The 13,306-nt window shown below is 56.9% G+C and overlaps 1 non-coding gene across 1 annotated transcript; it reads right to left on the bottom strand.

Moving 5' to 3' along the window:
* Positions 1 to 6,003: 6,003 nt before the first annotated feature.
* LOC143810524 (5.8S ribosomal RNA) lies at positions 6,004 to 6,157 on the bottom strand. Its single transcript, XR_013222975.1, has one exon. It is a non-coding gene; the product is annotated as a 5.8S ribosomal RNA (ribosomal RNA).
* Between the last annotated feature and the right edge of the window lie 7,149 nt (positions 6,158 to 13,306).

Here is a 13,306-nt window from a genome sequence, read left to right as displayed (position 1 = left end):
CCGAATATTAAGCCCCCTCGGTGTACACTCCGTCAAGGCCTGAGCTGGGGCGGGGTGCTGGCCTCCCAGCCGCGTCCAAAGAGCTCAACCATGGTCATCACTGTCCCAACCAAAGTGGGTGAGAGTTTGTTCAGGTCAGGCGACTTCCGACAGGGAGACATCGAGCCCGCTCCGGGGGGACAAAGACAGAAAGGCGTCCGCCATTCGAGAGCCCACCCCTGGGTTCGGACTCAAGAATATTGCCCTTATGACAGTGATCCCCTCCGGAGAACAGGGACCCCCGTGGGGAGGGGTCCCTCCGGCCTCGGGTCGCCCAGATTCGCCTCTCTCACTTCGGACACGCGCCCAGCCAATGTCCCGCAGGGGACTTCCGACAGGAAAACAACGAGCCCGCTCCGGGGGGACAAAGACAGAAAGGCGTCCGCCATTCGAGAGCCCACCCCTGTGTTCGGACTCAGGAATATTGCCCTTATGACAGTGATCCCCTCCGGAGAACAGGGACCCCCGTGGGGAGGGGTCCCTCCAGCCTCGGGTCGCCCAGATTCGCCTCTCTCACTTCGGACACGCGCCCAGCCAATGTCCCGCAGGGGACTTCCGACAGGAAAACAACGAGCCCGCTCCGGGGGGACAAAGACAGAAAGGCGTCCGCCATTCGAGAGCCCACCCCTGGGTTCAGACTCAAGAATATTGCCCTTATGACAGTGATCCCCTCCGGAGAACAGGGACCCCCGTGGGGAGGGGTCCCTCGAGCCTCGGGTCGCCCAGATTCGCCTCTCTCACTTCGGACACGCGCCCAGCCAATGTCCCGCAGGGGACTTCCGACAGGAAAACAACGAGCCCGCTCCGGGGGGACAAAGACAGAAAGGCGTCCGCCATTCGAGAGCCCACCCCTGGGTTCGGACTCAGGAATATTGCCCTTATGACAGTGATCCCCTCCGGAGAACAGGGACCCCCGTGGGGAGGGGTCCCTCCAGCCTCGGGTCGCCCAGATTCGCCTCTCTCACTTCGGACACGCGCCCAGCCAATGTCCCGCAGGGGGACTTCACCTCCAGGGAACAGGGACCCCTGTGGGGAGGGGTCCCTCTGGCCTCGGGTCGCCCAGATTCGCCTCTCTCACTTCGGACACGCGCCCAGCCAATGTCCCGCAGGGGACTTCACCTCCAGGGAACAGGGACCCCCGTGGGGAGGGGTCCCTCTGGCCTCGGGTCGCCCAGATTCGCCTCTCTCACTTCGGACACGCGCCCAGCCAACGTCCCGCAGGGACCTCAGAATTTTCCTAAGAGGCAAGGACTCCTTCTTAAAACCTCCCCAGGCTCCTGGAAGTGTCCTTGCATTACATCCGAGGTTTTTTCTCTGCATGACAACACGTGATTCGAACCCGTGACGCCAGCTCGGCAAGGCCGCAGCGCTAACGAGTGAGCCACCGTGCTGTGATGAGGATCGATGGATCCAGTTAGTACCCCATCGTTACAGCCATGGCTGCTCGACAACCGTGTAGGTGCCACCCCTGGGGCTGAGTCATCCCCCGTGATGCCGTATAGGTGATTCTGACAGGTGGATCCGGTTAGGTGCCACCCCTGGGGCTGAGTCATCCCCCGTGGTGCCGTATAGGTGATTACGGCAGGTGGATCCGGTTAGGGTTAGGGTTAGGGTTAGGGTTCGGGTTCGGGTTAGGGTTAGGGTTAGGGTTAGGGTTAGGGTTCGGGTTCGGGTTCGGGTTCGGGTTCGGGTTCGGGTTAGGGTTAGGGTTAGGGTTAGGGTTCGGGTTAGGGTTCGGGTTAGGGTTAGGGTTCGGGTTAGGGTTCGGGTTCGGGTTAGGGTTCGGGTTCGGGTTAGGGTTAGGGTTAGGGTTAGGGTTAGGGTTAGGGTTCGGGTTCGGGTTCGGGTTAGGGTTCGGGTTAGGGTTAGGGTTAGGGTTAGGGTTCGGGTTCGGGTTAGGGTTAGGGTTAGGGTTAGGGTTAGGGTTCGGGTTCGGGTTAGGGATATATCAGCAACCCTACGGATCTTTAGCAGCCGTGTAGGTGCCACCCTTGGGGCCGACTCATCCCCCGTGGTGACGTATATCAGAGTACGGCAAAACACATCCGGTCAATTCCAATCACCTGTGCTGGCGTCTTTCACCTGGGCGGGTGACACGCGGAGGAAAAGCAGTTTGCCACCGTTCAAGACACAGAGAAACACAGCGCTTTAATCAACTATTACGGGACACTCCGTTTGACTGCGGGAAACCCTTCGCCATGGAGCGGTGAGTAGAAGACATTCGTCGGCCACATAGAGACACATAAATGTACCTTGCAGCGGAGTTGTACTCAAGGTGACCGGTTTTATTGCTTGTGTCCCCGCAGGCATCCACGGACACCGCTTACATGCCCCGTGTGTCACAGGGCAACCAAATACATATCCACACATCTGAGACGGGTATGCCTGAGGTCCCACGGGGAGTCGGAGATAAAAACCGCCATCGCTTCGGCCAAGTGTCAACTCCGCTGTATCGCTAGCAAGGGGACAACGATCCAATTCAGTGAGCTCAAGCCCCTCCATTCGTTGGAAGAGACTGTTACCTTCTTAGAAGGTCGCGGCTTTTTAATAGCAAACAAGCCGAGGTTTGAGTCACAAAACGCGCCACTGACCTCTGAAGGGTCCGCTCAGGTACCAGCTGACAATCCGGAGCACCGCCCAGGCTCCATGCCCCTGGAAGAGCTAGATTCGGATGAGATGGACGTGCCTTTCCTTTTACGGACGGTAGACAGTCCGGTGGGAGAACCGTGCTCCCCGCCCCTGGCAGAGCTAGGTTCGGATGAGATGGACGTGCCTTTCTTTTTACAGACGGTAGACAGTCCGGTGGGAGAACCGTGCCCTGAGCCTGACCACACGGGGAGCGTCGTGGATGGCAGCGATTTAAGTATTCAGAAAAGGGAATGGAAAGACAAAAACCGCAGGGCTACCAAGGCCGCCGGATTGTACAAGCGTCACTCATTGAATCACCCCATGTTAAAGGGGTTCCACTCGTACCTGACAGTTACCCGTGGGGTCCCAAACTGTCAACAGGAGGTATCAAACGTAGCACGGTTTCTATTTTTTGTGAACCCAAGATTTGTAACACTGGAGTACCTCGTAAAACCATCCAAGGTTAATAATTTTTTCGAGCAACTTGGAAAACTCCGTCTATCGAGCCAGACCTCCCTCAAAATGTTGAAGCACATACGGAGATTTACCATCTATCAGATGAGGGCCACCAAACTGAGACTGGAGAATCCGCAGCTTTATAAGGCCTGTGAAGTGTTCATGAATTTTACAACAGACCTCCAGAAAACATTGTACAAGGGAGCCTGCCGAGAGTCTGTCAGTAAAAGCTGCACCGTTCAAAAAAGCCAATCGTCCGCGGATTGTTACCGAACCTTGCATGTTGGTTAATTGGCTTCATTTTTCCCCACAGGTACGATATATTGATGAAGCCATCAAAGTCACCCAAGGACTGCCAGATGATACTGGAGGAGGCAAGGCCAACATTTCTAGCTAGCGTCGAGGCTGTGACAGATGGCGGATCGGAAGTAGATCGCCGGGAAGTCGTACTGTACCTCCAAGCCCTTCTGATTCTAAAACATCTCCAAAGACCGGGTGTCATTCGTAACATGACGGTAAGTCGTCGCGCCCTGTGGGTCAGCGGTATTTGCTGAACCGGTTCAATATTTTTCCACCTTTTTTTCACATCGTAGGTTTCAGAGTGGAATGAGAGGATCCATCACATGTACCACGGAAGGCGCAAGACAATTGTGGGTGTGAAGACTCACAAGTGTTCCACCTCTCAGGTAGCAACTTTCGTACTTTCGGAGGAAGAGGAATCGGTAAGCTTTTCTCAAAGCCAGGGAACCCAGGCAACCCCACTCGCCTTTTGGAGGGGTGCCCTCTGGCTTGAGATTAACATTTTTTTTTTCTTTTTCAGTGGTTCAAAGCATATGCGGAACATGTCAGGCCGGTCTTTACCGCTGGCCGAAAGATCATCACAAACTTTTTTGTGACGTGTACCGGGAAGGTCATAGAAAATCCATCTGTGGGACTCAGACGATACCATTCAAGGCAAGGTGGCCACCAGTCAAGTGATCCACAGCCGTACGTAGCAACCGGTACTAACGATATGCTTTTCTCCGCAGCTACAACCTCACAAACATCACCAGCCACCTCGTACGGCGGGTATGTGAGACATGGACTTTGTCACAATACACGGATTGTGAAAAGCGATTGTTTGCTCGGTACTTGGCACATACAAACGACGTGGCCGAGCGAATTTACCGGGAGAAGACCCTGACCGATATGTGCCATGCCCAAGAGCTGGTGTTCAACGCAGGAAATCGTGATGACGCTGAGATTCTGTCACCAGTGATGGCATCGACCAGTGAATTGGATAACGAGCTGGTAGACCTCACGGAAAGTGCACCCGAGTCACACGAGTCTGAGGGGCATGCAGGAAATCGTGATGACGCCGAGATTCTGTCCCCAGTAATGGCATCGACCAGTGAATTGGATAACGAGCCGGTAGACCTCACGGAAAGTGCTCCCGAGTCACCCGAGTCTACTGAGTCTACTGAGTCGTATAGTCTCGAGAATATTCGGCTCATCCCATTCAGGAGAACAAAGCCCATGTGAATCTGTCAATTTTGGTCTGTCATGAATAAAAATATTCAAATCTACGTTCATCTTTGCCTCTTTGACTCGGTCTAAAATCACTGACCTGTGATTTTTTTCCCTTAGAAAATTGCCCAAAATTTTCTAAGTGTCAAGGACTCTTCCAGAAAAGCTTCCCAGGCTCCTGGAAGCATCATCGGTACACCTCCAATGTTCCACCACGGTCATCACAAAAAATGGACCTTTTGTTCAGGTCAAGTGATTTGAGGAAGGCACGGCAGCCCGTACGGTCCAGGGGTTGATCAGTCCCCTGGTACGTCCGTCCCCGTGCCCCGAAGGGGTTCCCCACTTCTCGCCTGCAGCAGGCACGGCAGCCAGCAGCCCGTACGGTCCAGGGGTTGATCAGACCCCTGTACGTCCGGTCGTGGTCTCCGTGCCCCAGAGGGGTTCCCGCTTCTCGCCTGCGGCAGGCACGGCAGCCAGCAGCCCGTACGGTCCAGGGGTTGATCAGACCCCTGTACGTCCGGTCGTGGTCTCCGTGCCCCGGAGGGGTTCCCGCTTCCCCCCTGCAGCGTTAGAGGGGGGGATACGCATCGGAGGCAAATGACAAAAGCTTGTCTCGAGGGATGACTTTCAATAGATCGCAGCGGTTTCACGCCCTCTTGAACTCTCTCTTCAAAGTTCTTTTCAACTTTCCCTCACGGTACTTGTCCGCTATCGGTCTCGCGCCGGTATTTAGCCTTAGATGGAGTTTACCACCCGCTTTGGGCTGCATTCACAAACAACCCGACTCCGGGGAGACCGGGTCCCGCCGCGCCGGGGGCCGCTACCGGCCTACCACCGTCCGCGGGCTGGGGCCACTATTAGAAGGACTCGGGCCCCCGAGCGACGTCGGGGTGGTCCGGTCTCCCGTACGCCACATTTCCCGACGCCCGCCGGGCGGACGGGGATTCGGCACTGGGCTCTTCCCTCTTCACTCGCCGTTACTGAGGGAATCCTGGTTAGTTTCTTTTCCTCCGCTTAGTAATATGCTTAAATTCAGCGGGTCGCCACGTCTGATCTGAGGTCTTTAGTCGAGTCCACGAGCTGCCCGTCCACGCCGCCCGTAGGAGGGGGAGGTCCGGCGCCCACCTTCGGTCTTCGCCCTCTCGTCGCCGGAGGCAGCCCTGTGTCTCCACAGACAGCCTCGCGGCACGCTCCTGGGGGGGGAGTGACGGAGGGTAAACCCCATCGGGTGGGCCCAGGGCGGGTGGGTCTGGCCTTGGGGGGACGTAAGGGAGAAAGGAGGGGAGGGCGTCGGGGCACGTAGCCTCGGGCCTCCCTCGATGTCACCCTTGCGACGGGACCCCAGCCGCGCCACGGAGGCGATCGACGGAGGGGCGACCCTCAGACAGGCATAGCCCTGGGAGCAACCCAGGGCCGCAAGGTGCGTTCGAAGTGTTGATGATCAATGTGTCCTGCAATTCACACTATTTCTCGAAGCTAGCTGCGTTCTTCATCGACGCGCGAGCCGAGTGATCCACCGTTAAGAGTCGCGCTTTCTGGGTCTGGGACGCTCGGAGGCGCCCCCTTTTTTCCCACTCTCGTGTCGGCCGGCCGCAAAAGACTGGGGTGCGTCAAAAGGGGTTTTCCATCTCGGCCCTGTTGCCCCGGGCGCTCGGCCTCCCACGTCCCTCCCTCCAGCGGGGAGGAGAACGAAGGAGGGCTCGAGGCTTCTCGACCTACCACCCAGACCCGCATACCCCGGGGAGGGGTACGTGAGCGCACAGGAGAATGGTACCCGGGACGGCCTTTCGCGTGCACGGGGGGCTTCTTGTTTTTCCTCGGCAGGCAGCGTCAGGGCAACAATCATCGGCGCGAGGCCGGGCGTCTTTTTCCTGGGCGACGGAGCGAGAGGGGCTCCCCGCACCCTCCCGACGTCGCCCGCCCGCTGTCCTCGCGTGCCCTCGACGCCCCCGCCCTGCAGAGCGCCCTGGCAAAGTGGAAGGAGAACCACTTACACGGCTTAATCTTTGAGACAAGCATATGCTACTGGCAGGATCAACCAGGTAGCTCCCCAACACAACCGCGTTGAGGCGAGGGAGCGGACCCGGAGGGGGAGAGAGGCCGGAGGAAGCCCCGCAGCGGGAAGGGCAACCAGAGGAAGGGAAATCCTCATTGTCGTCGTCGTCCGTGCCGGTAGGCGGCGTCCTGGGGGCGTAACCCACGGGAAAGGGGAGCCTGAACGGCGAGTGCAGTGCCACCGTGAGATCGTGCACGCTGTACAGTGCGAAGCCACCGATGCGGAGGGCGTCTGGAAAATACCCACCTTGCACGGAGAGGGCGAGGTGACTGGCCTTCGGGGGACGCCACGGCCGCCCTGCCTCGTGACCCACCGCTCCCGGGGCGACACACAGAGTCGCTGCTGGGGAGAGGGGCCAGGGCGTGGGGGGCCTGCGCGGCGCTGCCGTCTGGCTTAGACCCGGCCTCCCGAACGGAGGGCATCTGTCGTGAAAGACCACCCCTTGCGCGGGAAGGGCGAGGTGACTGGCCTCCGGGGGACGCCACGGCCGCCCTGCCTCGTGACCCACCGCTCCCGGGGCGACACACAGAGTCGCTGCTGGGGAGAGGGGCCAGGGCGTGGGGGGCCTGCGCGGCGCCGCCGTCTGGCTTAGACCTGCCTCCACCGCGGGGGGTCCTTGACCCACCGGCGGACGGGCGCGAGGAGTGGGAGAGGGGGGCTGGCCGTCGGGGTCCACCGCGGCTCCGGCGCAAGCCCCATCGACGCGGAGGTCGCGCGGGGCGTAGTCGGCCTGGCCGTGTCGGCGTCGCCCTCCGGCGTAGTCCCTTGTCCCGGGCTCTTGCCCGTAACCTCAAAGGTAACCGACCGAGCGGCGTCTCCCCCCAAAGCCATGCCTCGACTGTTGAGAACAGAAGAAGCCCGGGGCGGCAATACGCCGGGTACTCCCTTTGCCAAAACTCGTGCCCCCCTTCGATTCGTCTTTCCTTCTCCGTCCTCCCTTCTCGCTCCGGGGCGTCCGCTTGGTCTCTCTCTCGCTCTCCCTCTCGCTCTCGCGCTCCCTGCCGAGCCGCCTCGGAGGACAACGGACGAGGGGGGAAAGGCGAAGGCGTTCGGTCACGGGGCACACCGCGCGGTGAGAACCCACTCGCCCGCCTCCCCACGGGTCTGTCATCCCCCCACTATCGTAGGGGCTCAGGAAAAGACTGGAAAATGCGGAGCTCGGCAGTGGCGTGGAAGAGCCACCCACCGCCGCCGCTCTCGCCGATGCCCACCGCGGAGGCCGCCCTTCGGACACTGGGGTGCGGCGCGGGCCTCCGCGGACGAGCTGCGCATCTGGAAGTCAAAGGGCCGCCCTCGGAGAAGATCGTTGTGCTGCCCCGCGCGGGGAGCGATTCGGACGGCGGGCCCCCACGCCGAGGTGGGTGGGCGCCCCTCCGTTCGCCCGTGCGGGTCGTCGGACCGCTGCCGTACCACGGTTCGGGTCAAACTCCCCACAGCTCGGCCGCCTCCGTCCGTAGACGGGAGGGCGACCGCCGGCGTGCGCGCCCAAGGACGAGTGCCTGAAACCCGGGGGGGGTAACAGAGGAAGGAGACCGCCCGCCGTAAACCGGCGCGGGCTCCAAAGCCCGGGCCGAGCGAGCGGCACCACCTCCCCACCCGGGAGCGCTGAGCCAGATCGATCGGAAGAAAGGGCAGGGGCTCGGGTGGAACCCCTGCCTCCGTCCTTCCCCTCGGGGGAGATGGGGAAGAAACGTGCCCCTGGAGTCCTGGAAGCGAGTGTCCGGCGCGCTCCGGGCGCCCTCGAGACGGAAGCCGGGTCGCGGTGCGATTCTCTCATAGGTCTCCCCGTTGGCGCGGAAGCGGGAGACATCCGACACAGAGAAACGCCGAGCCCGCTCCGAGGGGACAAAGTCAGAGGGAGCGATCCGCCCTCCCAGAGCCCTCCTGCGGACGAGGACTCTGGATCTGCCCCCCTTCTGACGTCCGTCGCCCTCAGAGGACTGGAACCCACGTGGGGAGGGTCCGTTTGGGCTCGGGGCGACCCAGGAAACGCGTCTCGGACTCGGGACGGACAACCGGCAAAAGTCCCCCTGGAGCCGCAGAAGCCTGGTCTCGGCGCGAGTGCGAACTTCCATGCAAAAAGGGGGTACTCGCCAAACCGCCTACCCGAGTCGAGGAACCACGAAAACAACGGATTTTGGTCGGGGCCGAGAGGAACCTCTCTCTCCTATATCCTGCAGCTGGTGTGCAAAACTGGGTATTTGCATGGTGAGACACCGACCCCCACTTTAAGGGAACAAAGTCAAAAAGTGTCCGACCTCCTGGAGCCGTGCGGCGGATCCGGCGGCCAGAAATTTCCTCATTCCGGTTCTATTTTTTTTTTTTTCGAATTTGCGAAATTTGGCGGCCAGGCGGCGTAGCTGGGACCTGGACTAGCTCGAAACACCCTGAACCGGTGAGCGGAATCGATTTCCCAAAGTTCTACGGCTCCCGGAAGCCAAAAACAGCTCGCCGGAAAATTTCAAAGTCCCAAGGACTCTTTCTTGAAAATCAATCCGGGGGCCATGGAAGTGTCCTCGGTACAGCCTCAGAGCTTTCCCCCGCCTGGAAGTCTGACAGCGGTCTGACGTTTTTCAAAGTTTTGAGCTCTCTGTTTGTTCTCAAATGTGGATTTTCTCAATATCGCACTAAGTCCCAAGGACTCTTCCAGAAAATCTTCCCCAGGCTCCTGGAAGCGTCATCGGTACGCCTCCAGCGGTTTCCCCCTCCTGGAAGTCTGACACACGCCTGAAATTTTCAAAGTATGAAAATATGCATTTTCATCCAAAAATTCAACTTTCCGCCCGCGCCCCGCAAACTTCACCCCCACTTAGGTCACTGCCTTGGGGTGCTTTACAACATATTGACGCCCCCCTGGGGTGGAAGTAGGGGAAATGTGACATTTTTCACAAAATCGAGATTTTCTCAAAAATCGCAGTTTTTTTTTTTTTAAAGTATCAAGGACTCTTCCAGAAAATCTTCCCCAGGCTCCTGGAAGCGTCCTCGGTACGCCTCCAGCGGTTTCCCCCGCATGGAAGTATGACACTCGCCTGAAATTTTCAAAGTATGAAAATATGCATTTTCATCCAAAAATTCAACTTTCCGCCCGCGCCCCGCAAACTTCACCCCCACTTAGGTCACTGCCTTGGGGTGCTTTACAACATATTGATGCCCCCCTGGGGTGGAAGTAGGGGAAATGTGACATTTTTCACAAAATCGAGATTTTCTCAAAAATCGCACTAAGTTTTTTTTTTTTTAAAGTATCAAGGACTCTTCCAGAAAATCTTCCCCAGGCTCCTGGAAGCGTCCTCGGTACGCCTCCAGCGGTTTCCCCCGCATGGAAGTATGACACTCGCCTGAAAATGTTAAAGTATGAAAATACGCATTTTCATCCAAGAATTCAACTTTCCGCCCGCGCCCCGCAAACTTTACCCGCATTCAGGTCACTGCCTTGGGGTACTTTACAACATATTGACGCCCCCCTGGGGTGGAAGTAGGGGAAATGTGACATTTTTCACAAAATCGAGATTTTCTCAAAAATCGCACTGTTTTTTTTTTTTTAAAGTATCAAGGACTCTTCCAGAAAATCTTCCCCAGGCTCCTGGAAGCGTCATCGGTACGCCTCCAGCGGTTTCCCCCTCCTGGAAGTCTGACACACGCCTGAAATTTTCAAAGTATGAAAATATGCATTTTCATCCAAAAATTCAACTTTCCGCCCGCGCCCCGCAAACTTCACCCCCACTTAGGTCACTGCCTTGGGGTGCTTTACAACATATTGACGCCCCCCTGGGGTGGAAGTAGGGGAAATGTGACATTTTTCACAAAATCGAGATTTTCTCAAAAATCGCACTGTTTTTTTTTTTTTAAAGTATCAAGGACTCTTCCAGAAAATCTTCCCCAGGCTCCTGGAAGCGTCCTCGGTACGCCTCCAGCGGTTTCCCCCGCATGGAAGTATGACACTCGCCTGAAATTTTCAAAGTATGAAAATATGCATTTTCATCCAAAAATTCAACTTTCCGCCCGCGCCCCGCAAACTTCACCCCCACTTAGGTCACTGCCTTGGGGTGCTTTACAACATATTGACGCCCCCCTGGGGTGGAAGTAGGGGAAATGTGACATTTTTCACAAAATCGAGATTTTCTCAAAAATCGCACTGTTTTTTTTTTTTTAAAGTATCAAGGACTCTTCCAGAAAATCTTCCCCAGGCTCCTGGAAGCGTCCTCGGTACGCCTCCAGCGGTTTCCCCCGCATGGAAGTATGACACTCGCCTGAAATTTTCAAAGTATGAAAATATGCATTTTCATCCAAAAATTCAACTTTCCGCCCGCGCCCCGCAAACTTCACCCCCACTTAGGTCACTGCCTTGGGGTGCTTTACAACATATTGACGCCCCCCTGGGGTGGAAGTAGGGGAAATGTGACATTTTTCACAAAATCGAGATTTTCTCAAAAATCGCACTGTTTTTTTTTTTTTAAAGTATCAAGGACTCTTCCAGAAAATCTTCCCCAGGCTCCTGGAAGCGTCCTCGGTACGCCTCCAGCGGTTTCCCCCGCATGGAAGTATGACACTCGCCTGAAAATGTTAAAGTATGAAAATACGCATTTTCATCCAATAATTCAACTTTCCGCCCGCGCCCCGCAAACTTTACCCGCATTCAGGTCACTGCCTTGGGGTACTTTACAACATATTGACGCCCCCCTGGGGTGGAAGTAGGGGAAATGTGACATTTTTCACAAAATCGAGATTTTCTCAAAAATCGCACTAAGTTTTTTTTTTTTTAAAGTATCAAGGACTCTTCCAGAAAATCTTCCCCAGGCTCCTGGAAGCGTCATCGGTACGCCTCCAGCGGTTTCCCCCTCCTGGAAGTCTGACACACGCCTGAAATTTTCAAAGTATGAAAATATGCATTTTCATCCAAAAATTCAACTTTCCGCCCGCGCCCCGCAAACTTCACCCCCAGTTAGGTCACTGTCCTGGGGTGCCTCACAACATATTGACGCCCCCCTGGGGTGGAAGTAGGGGAAATGTGACATTTTTCACAAAATCGAGATTTTCTCAAAAATCGCACTAAGTTTTTTTTTTTTAAAGTATCAAGGACTCTTCCAGAAAATCTTCCCCAGGCTCCTGGAAGCGTCATCGGTACGCATCCAGCGGTTTCCCCTGCATGGAAGTCTGACACTCGCCTGAAATTTTTAGAGTATGAAAATACGCGTTTTCATCCAAAAATTCAACTTTCCGCCCGCGCCCCGCAAACTTCACCCCCAGTTAGGTCACTGCCTTGGGGTGCTTTACAACATATTGACGCCCCCCTGGGGTGGAAGTAGGGGAAATGTGACATTTTTCACAAAATCGAGATTTTCTCAAAAATCGCACTGTTTTTTTTTTTTAAAGTATCAAGGACTCTTCCAGAAAATCTTCCCCAGGCTCCTGGAAGCGTCATCGGTACGCATCCAGCGGTTTCCCCTGCATGGAAGTCTGACACTCGCCTGAAATTTTTAGAGTATGAAAATATGGTTTTTCGCTCAAAATTCAAATTTCCGCCCAAGGAACACACACTTTGACCTCACTTTGGAGATTTTTTGGGGGTACTCAGGCCGACGATTAAGCCCCCTCCGACGGCTTCCACTGGCCGAATATTAAGCGCCCTCCGACGGCTTCCACTGGCCGAATATTAAGCGCCCTCCGACGGCTTCCACTGGCCGAATATTAAGCGCCCTCCGACGGCTTCCACTGGCCGAATATTAAGCGCCCTCCGACGGCTTCCACTGGCCGAATATTAAGCGCCCTCCGACGGCTTCCACTGGCCGAATATTAAGCGCCCTCCGACGGCTTCCACTGGCCGAATATTAAGCCCCCTCCGACGGCTTCCACTGGCCGAATATTAAGCCCCCTCCGACGGCTTCCACTGGCCGAATATTAAGCCCCCTCCGACGGCTTCCACTGGCCGAATATTAAGCCCCCTCGGTGTACACTCCGTCAAGGCCTGAGCTGGGGCGGGGTGCTGGCCTCCCAGCCGCGTCCAAAGAGCTCAACCATGGTCATCACTGTCCCAACCAAAGTGGGTGAGAGTTTGTTCAGGTCAGGCGACTTCCGACAGGGAGACATCGAGCCCGCTCCGGGGGGACAAAGACAGAAAGGCGTCCGCCATTCGAGAGCCCACCCCTGGGTTCGGACTCAAGAATATTGCCCTTATGACAGTGATCCCCTCCGGAGAACAGGGACCCCCGTGGGGAGGGGTCCCTCCGGCCTCGGGTCGCCCAGATTCGCCTCTCTCACTTCGGACACGCGCCCAGCCAATGTCCCGCAGGGGACTTCCGACAGGAAAACAACGAGCCCGCTCCGGGGGGACAAAGACAGAAAGGCGTCCGCCATTCGAGAGCCCACCCCTGGGTTCGGACTCAAGAATATTGCCCTTATGACAGTGATCCCCTCCGGAGAACAGGGACCCCCGTGGGGAGGGGTCCCTCCAGCCTCGGGTCGCCCAGATTCGCCTCTCTCACTTCGGACACGCGCCCAGCCAATGTCCCGCAGGGGACTTCCGACAGGAAAACAACGAGCCCGCTCCGGGGGGACAAAGACAGAAAGGCGTCCGCCATTCGAGAGCCCACCCCTGTGTTCGGACTCAGGAATATTGCCCTTATG

Source organism: Ranitomeya variabilis, chromosome 2 (genome assembly GCF_051348905.1).
Source record: "Ranitomeya variabilis isolate aRanVar5 chromosome 2, aRanVar5.hap1, whole genome shotgun sequence".
Classification (NCBI taxonomy): Eukaryota; Metazoa; Chordata; class Amphibia; order Anura; family Dendrobatidae; genus Ranitomeya; species Ranitomeya variabilis.
The sequence above is the reverse complement of the archived record's forward strand: the minus strand, read 5'-3'. Positions and strand labels throughout refer to the sequence as shown.